This window comes from Cetorhinus maximus, chromosome 23, assembly GCF_964194155.1.
Source record: "Cetorhinus maximus chromosome 23, sCetMax3.hap1.1, whole genome shotgun sequence".
NCBI lineage: Eukaryota > Metazoa > Chordata > Chondrichthyes > Lamniformes > Cetorhinidae > Cetorhinus > Cetorhinus maximus.
Genome location: NC_135901.1, coordinates 58,566,893 through 58,582,441, shown reverse-complemented (window position 1 = coordinate 58,582,441; position 15,549 = coordinate 58,566,893).

The following is a 15,549-nucleotide window of genomic DNA, read 5'->3' as shown; positions in this document are numbered from 1 at the left end:
CTGTCACAATGAACTGATCCTGGAGTCTCTTTCCTGTGGGATCTACAAAACCCGTCACTTCTCTTCCTTTTTCATTCTCATTCTTTGATTTCCAGTTGGGTTAGAAGCATGTGAAACAACCGCATCATGCATGGCTTAGTCAGTAAAGCAGACGGTTCTTAATTTGAGGGTCGTGGGCTCAAGCCCCAGGCTGGGCAGCGCCGTTTTTTAATCTTTGCTGCTTTGATGGGTGATTCCCAGCTCCCCATTCCTCCAGCAGTGTCACCGCTCAAACTGAGTCCTTCTCCATCCTCTTTGTTAGTGTCACAGTTGCTACTGTACGAATGTAAACTGCCTTCGGCTTCACTGGAAGTCGGAAAGCTTTAGTGCTTTCATCCACCCCAGCCTAGATTCAATTCCTGTTTTTACCGCTCTGCTAACTGATACAATGGCAGGGATTCCTCGTGCAAACTGTAAAAACAATCCTGAAATTTGATCGAGGGAACTGTGAAGCGTTTCATGTTGGTCAGGAGAACGAGGAGAGGCAACATCAAATAAATTGTACAATTCTAAAGGGGTTTCTCTGTTACACAGCGAGTGGTTAGGATCTGGAATGCACTATCTGAGAGTGTGGGGGAGGCAGATTCAATCCCGGATTTCAAAAGAGAATTGGACAGAAAATGCAGGTCTCTGGGGAAAAGGCGGGGGAGTGGGACCAGGTCAGTTAGTTTCCATAAGGGTAAAAGTTCTCCCTTTTCAGACGGAGATGAGGAGATTTTTTTCTCTCTCAAAGGGTCGTTGGCCTGTGGAATTATTTTCCCCAGAAAGCAGTGGAGGCTGGGTCACTGAATTTATTCAAGGCAGAATTAGACAGATTTTTGATGGACATGGGAATCAAGGCTTATGCCGGGGGCAGGAGTGGGGGGAAGCACGGTGGTGGGGGCGGAGGGGTCTCTGGTGGGGGAGTATGAAAGTGGAGTTGAGATCAGAACCGGATCAGCCATGATCTGATTGAATGCTGGAGCAGGCTGGAAGTGTTGAATGGCCTCCTCCTGTTCATTACTCCTATGTTCCTCAGGCCAGGGCCAAATGTAACCTTGTCTCTGATTCTCCAATACTATGGGGGGCTCGAGGGGCAAAATGGTTCCATTCCTGCTCCAGTTGTTCTGTTCTAATTCAGGGCTGGTCGCACTCAAAGCAATGGTTAAAGGGACATTCGCTGTGGTAAGTGTGGTTGAGTGGTTTGAGAAACTGGATTTAAATTATATTCAAATCGCACCGCTGTCAGAATTCCAGCTAATTCGCTTTCTTTCGGTCTCTTCAGTAAATCCCTCAGGATGCGCTGGGGAAAGCCGATGTCTGCAGTGCTTCAGTTTGATGGGAAGAATGAGGAGGAGCGATATAAATTGTGGGGTGACCGGAAATAGGTGAGACCGAGTCCAGTTTTCTTTGCAAGTCACAGGTCAGTGGTATGATAGACTGCTTCCCATTTACCTGAATGAGTGCATCTCCAACAACACTCACGAAGCTTGACACTGTCCAGGACAAAACAGCCCCCTTGATTGGCACAACATCCACAAACATTCTTTCCTTCCAGCACCGATGCACTGTAGCAGCAGTGTGTACCATCTACAAGATGCACTGCGGCAATTCACCAAAGATCCTTCGACAGCAATTTCCAAACCCACGACCATTACCACCTAGAAGGACAAGGGCAGCAGATAGCTGGAAACACCACCACCTGGAAGTTCTCCTCCAAGTTACTCACCATCCTGACTTGGAAATATATCGCTGTTCTTTCACTATCGCTGGGTCAGAATCCTGGAATTACCTCCCTAACAGCACTGTTAGTGTATCCATACCACATGGACTGCAGTGGTTCAAGAAGGTCGCTCACCACCACCTTCTCAAGTGCAACTAGGGACGGGCAATAAATACTGGCCCAGCTAGTGAAGCCCACATCCCGTGAATGCAAAATTAAAATGGAAAAAAATTTCATCCAGAGAGTGGAGGGCGTCTGGAATTCACTGCCTAAGTTTGTGGTTGAGGCTGAAACGCTGAAAGTATTAAAAAGTACCTGGATCAACACCTGAAGTGTTGTAACCTGCAAGGCTATAGACCACGTGCCAGAAGGTGAGAATATAATGACCGGCTGGTTTCTTTTTCCTCTTTTTTGGCTGGCGAAGACATGATGGGCTGAATGGTCTCCTTCTTCACTGTGACATTCCTATAATTCTTTGGTTCTATGTTGAATGATGTTATTGATGATTGAAAGGAATGCATTGCAACCTTGGGGCTTTTTTAGGTCGATTACCTTCTACACTTTGAATTTCAGAACAAACTGAGGTTCCAAATGGAACATATTTGTCTTTCTGCACGTTGGAGACCAGAGCAAGTGGATGCACACATCATCACCTGGCAGAGTGAATGGCACTGGACCTGTCGGTTGTGAGTTGGAGCTGCATGATGGGCGCCATTGATTTTAAACTTTGCTGCTTTCATGGGTGATCCCCAGCTCTCCATTCCTCCAACAGTGTCAACGGTCAAACTGAGTCTTTCTCCATCCCGCTTTGTTAGAATCAAAGTTGCTTGGTTTATCAGTGGAGACTGCCTCCACTTCAACGGAAGCAGAGAATTTAGTGCTTTGAATTTGGTGCCTTCACTGCCGCAGCCCAGGTTCAATTTCCGGGCAGGGAAATCCTTTCCCCTCCCGTTGTGTGAACTGTCACAATGAACAGGGATTCCTTATTAAGTGAAAGTAGGCCTGGCAGTGTCTAGGGAGTGAGAAACAGTGTTAATCTTCCAGTTTGTTGATCTTTTATCAGAGCTGGAAAAGTCAGAGGTGTAACAGGTGGAAAACAAGTCCAGAGACGGAGGGAGGGGGATGAAAGGACAAAAGGGAAGGAGTGTGATAGGCTATAGGGCATGAGAAAGAAACTGACTAAAGGGATGAGGGTACAAAATGCGGGTGGGAATGAGAGAGATTTTTTCTTCCTGTTGTTCAGACTGGGACAAAAGTCACTCCTGATTAACCAATCACAATGAGCAGATTATGTGTTTTTGGTTGAAGGATGAACAGTGACCAGGCCAAATGGCTGTAAGATACTGTCTTCAACATACGTGAATCTGCAGATTTAGATAATGGTTCTGTGCAGTCTTGAACCAGGGATCTTATCATGTGTCAGGAAAATGTGACAATCACTGCACTGCAGAAACAGGAGATAACCGAAAAGTTCAATGGGCTTCACTGAAATGTTAAGCGGTGACGTCATGCAGCAGCACTTTGGGTCTTTGTTTTGAAGAAATGGAATTCGGCTGTTCTCATTAGGAATGCTGGAGACAGACTGATCAACAATGTCAGCATCAAATGGCACAGCGCAGTAAGAGGACCTTCCACCCATCGTGCCTATGTCAGTTCTGCACACAGAGCTTTATAATTAACCCGAATTTCTTTGCCTCTATCCATAACCCTGATTTTTTTTCTTCCCCTTTCAAGTCGTTGTCCAATTCCCGTTCAAAACTCTGAGTTGAGAAAAGCAATATTGAAAGAGGTGTAGGAGCTTCTGCAGTGTGTGAAAATTAATGCGAAAATTAACAAAGTTTCCCTAACTCAATGACATGAAGAGTTGGTTTCCGAATTTTTTTACAGTTATGGAAATTTTAAAAATAGTTGATTTCAAATCGAAAATTCGAAAAAAAGTTTATTCTGGCCAATCACCTCCTCATTTTTCTCAGTCAAAACAGACAATCTAATTACCTTATACCAACATTTCATTGAGTAAACACGCACAGCCACACAGGAAAAAATGAACATCATGTGAAACATCGAAATAATGAAACATTGAAATAATTAAGTTACCACTGGAGATGATGTCTGTACGTTACAAAGTGCAGGATGATCTGATTAACTGACGGAGCTGGTTCGAGTTTCCCAATGACCGATTCCTGCTCCTTTGCTTCTGTTCTATTTTGGTGGCAACACCAGTGAAGGAAACGATGGTTGACGTCTTTGGCTATTCTATCGTGGCCGAGCAGTCTAAGGCCCTGGATTTAGGCTCTAGTCACTATGGAGGCGTGGGTTCGAATCCCATCCACAGCCAAGTGTTCAGTCTTCGCTTTGGTGTCTGCAGCTACCCCATTAGAACCAACAGATACCAGTCCGCATTAAATCCAGTGTGGTGTTTTACTTTGATGGGAAGATCGAGAAGAGACAATATAAATATGAATTGCTGTGGGGGAAAAGGCGGAGTGTGGAATTACAGTAGTTGATTTGCTCTTCCAGAGAGTCAGCATGTGAACGACATGGTGAATGACCATCTGATGTAGCCACTTATGGTTTTATACAAACGTCATTAATGCAAATCCGGGGCTTGTGTTCGTCACTGAGTTGTTAAGGTTTTGAATGCTTTGGGATCTCCACAGATAGGCTGGAATCCTGCCAACTACTCTTATCATTCTTGAAATTTTCAATGTACCTGCACAACTAATTATCGATTAAGCTGAATAGAAACCACCCAAAATCTGCAGCGTTCTCTAATTTCCATTCGTCTCCAAGCATTCACAAAAGTTGCAGCTAGAAATGAAACAAAAACGGAGCCAGGTTGGTGTCAGGCTTGATTTCTGGGTATTTGTCTCTCCTTAGAGAGAACCCCTTGCCCCCTGTCAGTCTTGGTGTATATGTCTGTGTGTGTCCCTCTGTGTGCGTCACTGTGTTCCAGTTCCTCATTTTTACCATTCAAGCATTATTCACGTTAGTTGTGTGGCTTCATGTTAAGATTGTACGGAGAAGAAAAAGAGCAGTTTTAAAATATACAAGAGAGGTTTTCTTTCTCTTTTTTGAATGGAGACTTTTCAGCTTCTAAGGGCCGGTTTGGTACAAAGTGGAGGATGATGGAAATTGTCACTGAGCAACATTTAAACAGACAGACACCGAGTCCTTGTAGTTGAGTGATTAAGGTAATGAACACATCAGGAGAATGAATTTGTAAATACAAATAGTCCAAACTGAAATCCCTCGGACATTAGGAACTGTTTCTACTGCTGTCAGGTGTCGCTAGGAAAAGGAACGTAAAAGTTCAATCGCAAGTGTTCCAGGAACGGATAGGATATAATCACCAGGAAAGGCTGAACAGCCTGAAGCTCTTTTCTCCAGAAAAGAGAAGGCTGAGAGATGACCTGATAGAAATGGGATCCTTTGTTGTTGTTTCTTCAGGGATTCGAGGTGCAATTTATTTCTTCAGCTACAGATTTACATCATTTAAATCTGCATCAAACAAACAATGAAATGTTTAGATGTATAGAAAGAAATATTCTACGTTCAGATGGAGTTCTTAAGATCGGATTTTGTCATCTGCTGAATCAGCGTTTTTATCAAACTCGCTCTGTCATTAGATTACAACAGTGACTACATTTCAGAAAGACTTCATTGGCTCTAAAGCGCCTCCCGTTGTCCTGAGTTGGTGAAAGGCTCTGTTTAAATGTAAGTCTTTCTTTCTCTTCTTTCTTTCTGTCTGTCAATCTTAGTTAACAATCGTACGGAATGGTGAAGTGTATCTGTTCCCAGTGTCTACTCCACTCTCTGACTTTATCTGTCTGCCTTTGTTCCTGTATATCTGCCTCGCTCTCTTTCACTCTCTCAGTATCTCTGTCTGTGTCTCTATCTCTGTTGACTCTTGTGCTCTTTGTTCCTCTAGTTACTCGCTGTCTGTGTGCAACCAAGATTCACTGGATTGATTCCTGAGATGAGACGGTTGTCCTAGGAGGAGAGATTAAGTGGGATGAGTCTGTTCTCTCTGGAGTTTAGAATAATGGGAGGTGATCTCATTGAACAGTCTGACATTCTGAGCCAGGTAGACAGTGAACATGCTGAGAGGCTGTTTCCCCCTGGCTGGAGCGTCTAGAACTGAGCTCACATTCTCCGGATAATGTGTCAGCCACTTAGGACTGAGGTGAGGAGACATTTCATCACTCAAAGGCTTGTGAATATCGATGGAATTTTGTAGCCCGGATGTCTGTGGATCCCCAGCCAATGAGAATATTGAAGGCTGGGGTGGATACATTCTTGGGCTTTAAGGGAATGAAGGGCTATTGGGATTAGGTGGGAAATTGGTGTAGATTTTGGGGATCTGATATGATCTTATTAATTGGTAGCGGAGGCTCGAGGGGGCTTATGGCCAATTTTTAATGTTCTGTTTCAATGGAAACATCATCAAGGCGACGGGAAACAGCAGGTTGAGAGAGGTAGTCTGGCCGAACGGCCTCAGGTGACATTTCCAACTCTGATGCAAAACTCGCACTTTCACACCACTGATTGTGGCAAAGGTGGTCTGCATTTCTCGCTTTAATCAGGAAATTATCCAGACTCACTCTAATAGTTTGCACAAGGTAAATAAATTACCATTCCCTGATCAGGAATCGAACCTGTTCCATGGTCCGGTGAAAGCACCAAACCTGGACAACTAGAACACCAGGGTAGCTGCGCACCAGCCTTACAATCTGACTTAGCTATGTTACCTGTGCCTTTTATTTTTATTTCCGACCCCTTGGAGCAAAAAGAGGCAAAAGCAGCGTAGAGGAGATAAGCCAACTCCAGAAACAATTTGGCAGATTCCCTGGTGGTCTTGTGGTCAGGATTAGGCGCTTTTGGCTCGGGTTCGAGTACCAGTCAGGGAATGAAGGTTTGTGGATTTCGAGAAATTGTTTAAACAAGTGTTGATTACTTATTGATTGAAAACATTTAGCAGCTCTGCCAGAAGCAGAAGTGTGAGAGTATCGCCTCAGAGCTGGAAAAAATCACACTTGGAACAAGTGGAGAACACAGAGGCGGAGTGAGGGAATGGCTGAAGAGTGGGTCTGGCTGCAAAGCACTGACCAGAGATGTTGGTGCGAGGCAAAATATGGGTGGGAGACAGAGAAATGTTGCTCCCTACTGATTGTACTGGCACAACTATCACTCCTAACCAATCACAACTGCTCTTTGAAAGCCTCTTTCTTTGCTCTAACTTTTTATAATTTTATGTTTCCCAACAGTACGGGTCATTCTGCCATTTTATAACCCACTCGAGCGAGATGTACTTTCTTACCTTGTATTCGGCTCTTAACAAACCAAAACACCAGGTTTGTCACGAGACTAATTGAGCGACACATTAATGGTGCCAATCCTTCACTTGAGCTCACCGTGTCCAAAGAGCACTGTTATCATCAGCCTGTTATGTACCTTCTTGAAGTGCATCTGCTGAACAATATAAGCTTATTGCAGCTCTGCTTTCTTCACATTGAAACCCAATGTGAAAATATGAACAATTTCAAAGCTGAACAAAGTACTAGAACGTGCTCGTACAACGTACAAACGGAGTAGAAGGAGAGTGTGACTCTGGATAATTGGCACTGTGCACATTCCTGTAATCAGAATCTGGGAGAATCAGGAAGATCCTGGTGTCTCTTTACCCTGTTGTCTGCAAATTATCGCCTTGTGTCTTACGAACTGACTCTGTCTGCATCAAGCAGCTAATTGACCTGGGAGCTGGACACAAGACAGGGACAGAAGCAGAAAGAGATGCGACAAGAAAATGCTTTGAATTTGATGTCTGCCAGTTGCTTTCAATGATGTGAATGTCTGCCTTGCAGCGATTATTTGATGTTTTTTTTTCTTTTTTGAAAGCAGCAAGATTTTAAAAGAACAACAGCGCCCAGCATGGGGCTCGAACCCACAACCTTGATATTAAGAGAGTTCTGCCAACTGAGCTGATTGGGAAATTGACTGAGGTCCATTCCATATCCCAACATACATGGAGGCACTTGTTGCTTTCAACCTGATACCTCAGCTTGTTCCGAAATCAAAGTGTAAAAGGTAATCACCCTCCAAAAGCCCCAAGGATACAATGCATTCCTCTCAATCATCAATAACATCATTCATATCTTTCACTTCTTAGCTGCACCTCCTTTCAAACATGGTGATCCATTTTCCTCAGGATTTGTTCCTGGATTTAATATTTATCTGCTTTATGAACTCATTTTGAAATCAGATTCTTTTCAACATCCACACAAATTGAATTGCAAACCTGACGGACAAACAATGGAAAACAAGTAACTCAGTCACACAAATCCCATGGTGCTCTTTTTCATATTATCAACAGTCAGATTTTCAAAAAAAATGAAGGAATTTTACAGTGAAAAGACTTGGAAAGGTGGTGCGATTTTTATTTGTGACTCACTCACTCGGGTATTCTGTAAATGCTGCTCGGAGGTTCAGTGACCGGGATATAATCTATCTGCGTTTTCCTGAGCCTGTGCTCGGTGTATTTGGAGGTTTGGCCCGGGTTGGAGTATCTTGTGTTCCAGGGATGGGCAGTAACCCGCTGTTTGAAGCTGCAGTCGCCACATTCTGCTGGTAGCGGGTGATTGGAGAGTGCGGGGCCGGAATATTGCTGCTTTTTCCTGTCTCACTCACGGTGAACCTGAGGATGAGCGAATCATTGATGGGTTTGTCTGAATCCAATAATTTCTTAGATTTCTACTGGGTTTGATGAAGTTACATAGTTCGAACAAAACTTTCCTTGCTATATTTGACAGAAAAAAATAATATTTTTTAAAAAGCTGTTTGTGTGGGAGCTCTCTGCACAACAGTAGATCTGGAACCGTTTTGGGGATATTATCTTGTAGCCCAAGTACCCAATGACAACCCGGTACTGCGTGACAATGAATTTTGATGGGGGAAAACAGTAAAAGCTTCACTCCGGGATGGTCTTGAATCACCAACCTTTCAGTTAACAAGAAAACACACTGACCAATTGTGCCTCAGAGACTTATACAAGTACAGTCTACAAGGTATCCTAACCAGGGTGTCAGTGAGTCAAATCTTCAAATTGCCACGACCCAGCTGACTATCGCTCTCTATCAGTTTTGCACTTCCAAAATAAAAGTTGGGTCATTCATTGTGGATACATGGAAACGGATTGATCCCGCCCACTGCAGGCACATCCATGTCACCGGGAAACAGCCATCCAACAACCGGTGCCGTCTCCCTTCAAGCCCCTCGGTGTCTTGTCTGTTACCAAGTATTCTGATTGTCAAAGCCGATATTAGGTTTGAATTCCTGATGTGCAGTAACGAGAATCCTTTCAATGTCTCAAATCAGTTAATTCCACTGATACCATCAGAATCAATGTTCCATCGCCTTAAAGAAGGGAAAGGTACCTTGACTGTCTCTGGTCAGTCGGACTGTTCACCCTTCATTCACTGATTCCATTCCCCAAAGCGGATTTTCATTTTCTCTTTGAGTTCCCTGACCACATCTGGCAGCATCTTTGATTTGAGAGGCATAATTTATTGTTCAGATGTAATGCAGTTCCGATGAAAGGTTACAGACCTGAAATGAAAACTACGTTTATCTCTCCACAGAGGCTACCAGGTCTGCTGAGAATTCCAGTATTTTCTGTTTTTATTTCAGATGACCAACATCTGCAATATGTTGCTTTTCTTTACCTGATTAGTGAAACATATAAGATTCTGAGGGTACCTGGCAGTGCGGATGTTAAGAGGATGTTACCTCTTGTGGGAGAATCTAGAACTAGGGGTCACTGTTTTAAAATAAGCGGTCACCCATTTAAAACAGAGAGGCAAAGTTTTTTTCCTCTCAGAGAGTCTTGAGTCTTTGGAACTCTCTTCCTGAAAAGACGATGGAAGCAGAGTCTGGAATATTTTAAAGGCAGAGATGGATATATTCTTGGTAAGCAAGGGGTTGATAGGTTATCGGGGGGTAGACGGGGTACAGGTTTCAGGTTACTGTCAGATCAGCCATAATCTTATTAAACGATGGAGCAGGCTTGAGGGGCCGAATGGCCTACTCCTGCTCCTTGTTCTTATGTAGTGTTAAGGGTGTGGAACCCATTACCAGTAGATTTAGAGATCCATGTCTGAGCTGAAAACGTGCAGGTAAGCTCACACTGTAAACAGATTGTTCACCAGGTGGAAATGGAAAGGGATTCGCCCTATCATCCCAATTACTGACACAGCAAAACAGTCTCGCCGGTGTTATAACTGATGCAGTTGGTAAAGTGGAGGTATTTATTCCCAGAGGGAAACTTTAAACAACTGTCACAACCTATAATTTTAAGTGCTATGTTTGAGATGCGACCCTAAATTCAGGAATCAGACCACCAGCTCTCGAAGTTTTACATTAAATAAAATGAAACATTTTATTAATTTACACAGATTAAAATATATATACACATGGCTCCAAATTATTACTCTCAGAACTTTTTAAAAATTCCCAAACTAATCTCCATTAAGGCAACAGCAACCTTTAGACTTAACCAGACACCAGGCAAAGCATTTTCACCGTACAAATTCAAAATGAGGTTCTTTTCATTTGTTCCTTGCGGAGTCAATTGGAGGCTTGCAGCTGCCTTTTTGATCTCAGTTGCCTCTGTTAAGCACACTCAAAATGGTTATCTTGTTATACCTACTATCACTGATTGAATGCAAATTTGCATTTTCCCACCAGCCTCTTTGAACACCTTTTAACAATGAAAGCCCTTTCATAATACCAATTTTGTTAATAATATAAATATATTACTTGGTAGCTGCTAGGTAGGTATCCATTTTCACTCTACTTCTTGAATGCTCTATTAAAAAATGCAAATGCACATAATTCCTCTTACATCTCAAAACTAGCACACTTCAAAGCACCCAGGCTAGCTGGCCTTAATTCAAATAAGACACACCCACAGAATAAACCTCTATTTTAAAAGAAAAGTATTTTCCAAAATATTATGTACATTAATAGCTCCATTACACCGGTGGGAGGCCATTCAGATACTTCACGTGAGCAAAGGGCTTTATTCAGTTTGCCCACATGTTAACACTCCATCTTTAAAGGTTCAAAGGATTTGATCCACAATCAGAGGATTGCTACTGGCAACAGAGGGTTTAAAAGCCACCAACTCATCCCATCTGCTAAGATTCCGCTGAGTTCAGATCTAACTTTAGGGGCTTGTTCTGCTGTTCATTACACCCAGGAGAGAATTATGGTGGAGCCCAGAGCAATTTGGTCGCTGTATCAATTGATTCAACAATTTTATGCCTTGCCCCAATGGCACCCATCGGATCTGATTACAGGGCAGAGTTTTTATCCTACATTTTCGCCCTTCAATGGCGGAGCGGCCACCCAGCATTCGTTGCGGGACAGAATGTGCCCTATTCTCCCGACAACAGTTCATCGCACATGCGCATTGTTGTATATGCTTGGAGCGTGCGCAATGCGGTCAGTTTCATGAGCATGCGCAGTGCTGGTCTGTGACTGAAGCTGCTCAGAGCGGGTGAGAGAATGTCGAGTGGAGCAAACTAACAGAGTTAGTGGGTGTGTGAGGAGGAATGGAGCCAGCGGAGTGGGCAGGGAGGCTTCATATAGACACAGTGCAGGCCGCAGACCCCACATAACAAGGTACGGGTTTGCGGTTGAAGAGAACGGACCGAAAAGCTGATTTTCTCTCTTCGCCAGGCGCGAGGCAACGGCCGCCATCTTTTTGGGGGCAACGTGCAGCAGGGCGCATGCGCGGTCCTCCTGGTTCTGGTAGCAGGAGGAGAGAATGTTGTGCATTTCTATCCTGGACTGACAGGGATGGATTTTGGAAACTCCTTTTCCAGGAGGTTAGAAGGGGATGATTTACACACAGCAAACTCAAACCAAGAGAAATGTTTGTCTCTTCTCAATTTATGTCCTGGATTGACAGTGATGGATTGTTTGTAAACTACTTTTCCACAGAATTACTGAATCACACAGTGCTGAAGAGGCCATTCGGCCCATCGAGACTGCACCAATAGGGGAGAAGCACCTGACCTACCTACCTAATCGCATTTACCAGCACTTGGCCCATAGCCTTGAATGTTCTGACGTGCCAACTGCTCATCCAGGTACTTCTTAAAGGATGTGAGGCAACCCGCCTCCACCACCCTCCCAGGCAGGTCATTCCAGACCATCACCGCTCTCTGGGTAAAAAAGCTTTTCCTCACATCCCCCCTAAACCTCCTGCCCCTCACTTTGAACTTATGTCCCCTGGTGACTGACCCTTCAACTAAGGGGAACAGCTGCTCCCTATCCACCCTGTCCATGCCCTTCATAATCTTGTTCACCTCGATCAGGTCGCCTCTCAGTCTTCTCTGCTCCAACAAAAACAACCCAAGTCTATCCAACCTCTCTTCACAATTTAAATGTTTCATCCCAGGCAACATCCTGGTATATAAAATGGGAAGGATTTGCAGATTGGAAACAGAAACCAAACATCACATTAAAATCTGACAGAATGACTTGATTCATTGGAACTTGATGTTATCGGCCTCTCAGGATAAGCATTGAGTTCCAGGTCATTGCCACTCACTGTGTAAAATTTTTTCCTCACATGCTCCCTGTAGATCTTGCCCAAATCTTAAATCTGTAATCCCTTAAATCTGCAGTCCTGTAATCCTTTTACAATCAGATACTGTGAACAGTTTTGCTTTAACTACGTTATGTAAGCCAATTGTAAACTGGTACACCTCTATCAAATCTTCCCTCAATCTACTTTGTTCCAAGGAGAACAACCCCAGTTTCTCCAAACTAACCTTACAATGTCCCTCATCCCTCGACCCATTCTGGTAAATCTCCTCTGCCCCCTCTCGAGGACCCTCCACATCCTTCATAATGTGTGGTGATCACTGGTTTGCACAGACCCAGATGTTCCGTGTTTGTCTGTGACATCATCACACATCAACAATTGCACTGTGACATCATCACACATCGACAATTACACGGTGACATCACCCTGCTCCCCATGTATTTCCTCAACTGGGAGATTTTTCTCTGACTTCAGTGCTTCTGATATCATTCTAGCTGCAGGATCCAGCAGGAGAGTTTAACATTGCAAACTCTGAACTTATTTCAGAGCTGCATGTTTTTTACCATTCATCTACAGTCGAGACCTTTAGTACTGTGCTCTGTCATCTGTAAGAGGTTTCATGCCTCAGGGGCTGGTGTCACTTCTTTACTGTGGATCTAAATCCATGTTCATCCATTCCTCTGTTTCACCTCTGCCCTCCCTGATCACCTCTCTGCCATTGTCTAACTTCCTCTGTCTCTAATAATGGGTGTATTTTAGCTCCATTTAGGATTTTACTGTTACTTCTGCTGACAGTGTCTAAATGAAGTTTCCATCGCTCCCCAACCCTGACCATGTGCTGATGGCTTCCCAGCTTTACATTCCCATCTTTCACAGTCAGGAATTGTTTTTCTCGCGCTATAGTCCATTTCCCTTCCACTTCTGAGCTTATATTGACCATCAAATTCTGTATAATTTTTATTCTCTGCAATTCATTCTGCATGGCCTGAAATGTTTACTCTGTTTCTCTCTCCACAGATACCAGCAAATATTGCCAATCCCCAGTTGCCTGTGGGGAAGATGATGTTTGACCTTCTTGAACCGCTGCAGTCCATGTGGTGATGATGCTCCCACAATGCTGTTAGGTAAGGAGTTTCAGGTTATTCACCCAGCGATGATGAAGGAACAGTGATATATGACAAATTATTGCATTTATATCGCACTTTCAATGTAAGACAATATTCCAAGGCATTTCATAGAAATGTTGCAAAGCAAGGTTTGACACTGAGCCACATAAGGAGATATTAGGGCAGGTGACCAAAAGCTTGCTCAAATGGGTCGGTTTTATGGAGCATCTTAAAGGGGAGAAAGTGAGGTGGAGAAGTTTAGGGAGGGAATTCCAGAGCTTGTGGCCAAGGCAAATGAAAGAATGGTCACCAATGATGGAGCGATTAAAATCAGGAATTCTCAGGAGGCCGGAATTAGAGGAGCTGAGATACCTCAGAGGGTTGTGAGGCTGGATTACAGAGATAGGGAGGGTGAGAGCTGGAGGGATTTGAAAATACGGCTGAGAAATTTAAAATTTTGCTTCTTATCCTGGAGCCTTTGTAGGTCGGTGAGCACAGGGGTGATGGGTGAACAAGACTTGGTGCGAGTAAGCACACGGGTAGCAGAGTTTTGGATGACCTCAAGGTTACAGGGAGGTTGAATGTGGGAGGCCGGCCGGGAGTGCGTTAGGATAGTTAAGTCTAGAGGTAACAAAGGAATGGATGAGAGTTTCAGCAGCAGATGAGCTGAGACTAGGCTGGAGTCGGGCGATGTTACTGAGGTGGAAATAGGCGGTCTTGGTGATGATGTGGATATGTGGTTGGAAGCTCATCTTGGGGTGAAATATTTCACCATGGTTGTGAACAGTCTGGTTCAGTCTCAGTCAGTTGTCAGGGAGAGGGATGGAGTCGGTGGATAGGGAGTGGAGTTTGTAGTGGGGACTGAAGACAGTGGCTTCAGTCTTCTCAATATTTAAATGGAGGAAATTTCTGTACATCCAGTACTGGATGTCACACAAGCCAGGATGGTGTGTGACTTGGAGAAGAACTTGGAGGTGATGGTGTTCACATACACCTGTTACCCTGGTCCTTCTAGGTGGTGGAGGTTGAGGGTTTGGGAAGTTTTGTCAAAGTTCTGGTTTACTTGTAGGTCTATAACAACCCTCTCCTCATCCCCTACCTCTCCAACTCCCCTTCTCTCCCTGCCTCTCCCACTCCCCTTCTCTCCCTACCTCTCCCACTCCCCTTCTCTCCCTACCTCTCCCACTCCCCTTCTCTCTCTGCCCCTCCCACTCCCCTTCTCTCTCTGCCTCTCCCACTCCCCTTCTCTCTCTGACACTCCCACTCCCCTTCTCTCTCTGCCTCTCCCACTCCCCTTCTCTCTCTGCCTCTCCCACTCTCCTCTCTCTGCCTCTCCCACTCCCCTTCTCTCTCTGTCTCTCCCACTCCCCTTCTCTTTCTGCCTCTCCCACTCCCCTTGTCTCTCTGCCTCTCCCACACCCCTTCTCTCTCTGGCTCTCCCACTCCCCTTCTCTCTCTGTCTCTCCCACTCCCCTTCTCTCTCTGCATCTCCTAGTCCTCTTCTCTCTGTCTCTCCTACGCCCCTTCTCTCCCTGCCTCTCCCACTCCCCTTCTCTCTCTCTCTCTCTCTGTGTCACATAGAATTCTCCAGCCCAGCAGGTTGTGGATGATCCATCATTAAATATATTTCAGGCTGAGATGGGGAGATTTTTGGTCTCTCAGGGAGTCGAGGGATATGGGGAGTGGACGGGAAAGTGCAGTTGAAGCCCAAGATCAGCCACGATCGTATTGAATGGTGGAGCAGGCTCGACGGGATGTCAGGACTTCTCTTGATCACTACTTATGCTCCTAAAGAGACCAGAGTCTTGTGTAGGCCCAGACCGGGTGGCAGATTCCCTTCCCTGAAGGACATTAGTGAACCAGTTGGGTTTTTATGACAATCCAGCAGTTTTCATGGTCACTTTTTCCTCGTGCCGGCCCCACAAATTCCCAGATTCATTCAGCTCAATTTCACAACCTGCCTTTGTGTTTTTGTGGGTTCTCTCTCACTCCCCTTTTTCTGTTTTAAATCAATTTCACAGGGTATCAGAAGGGGAGGATTTGCAGTCGGGAAACTGAAACCAAACATCACATCAGGATCTGACGGAGTC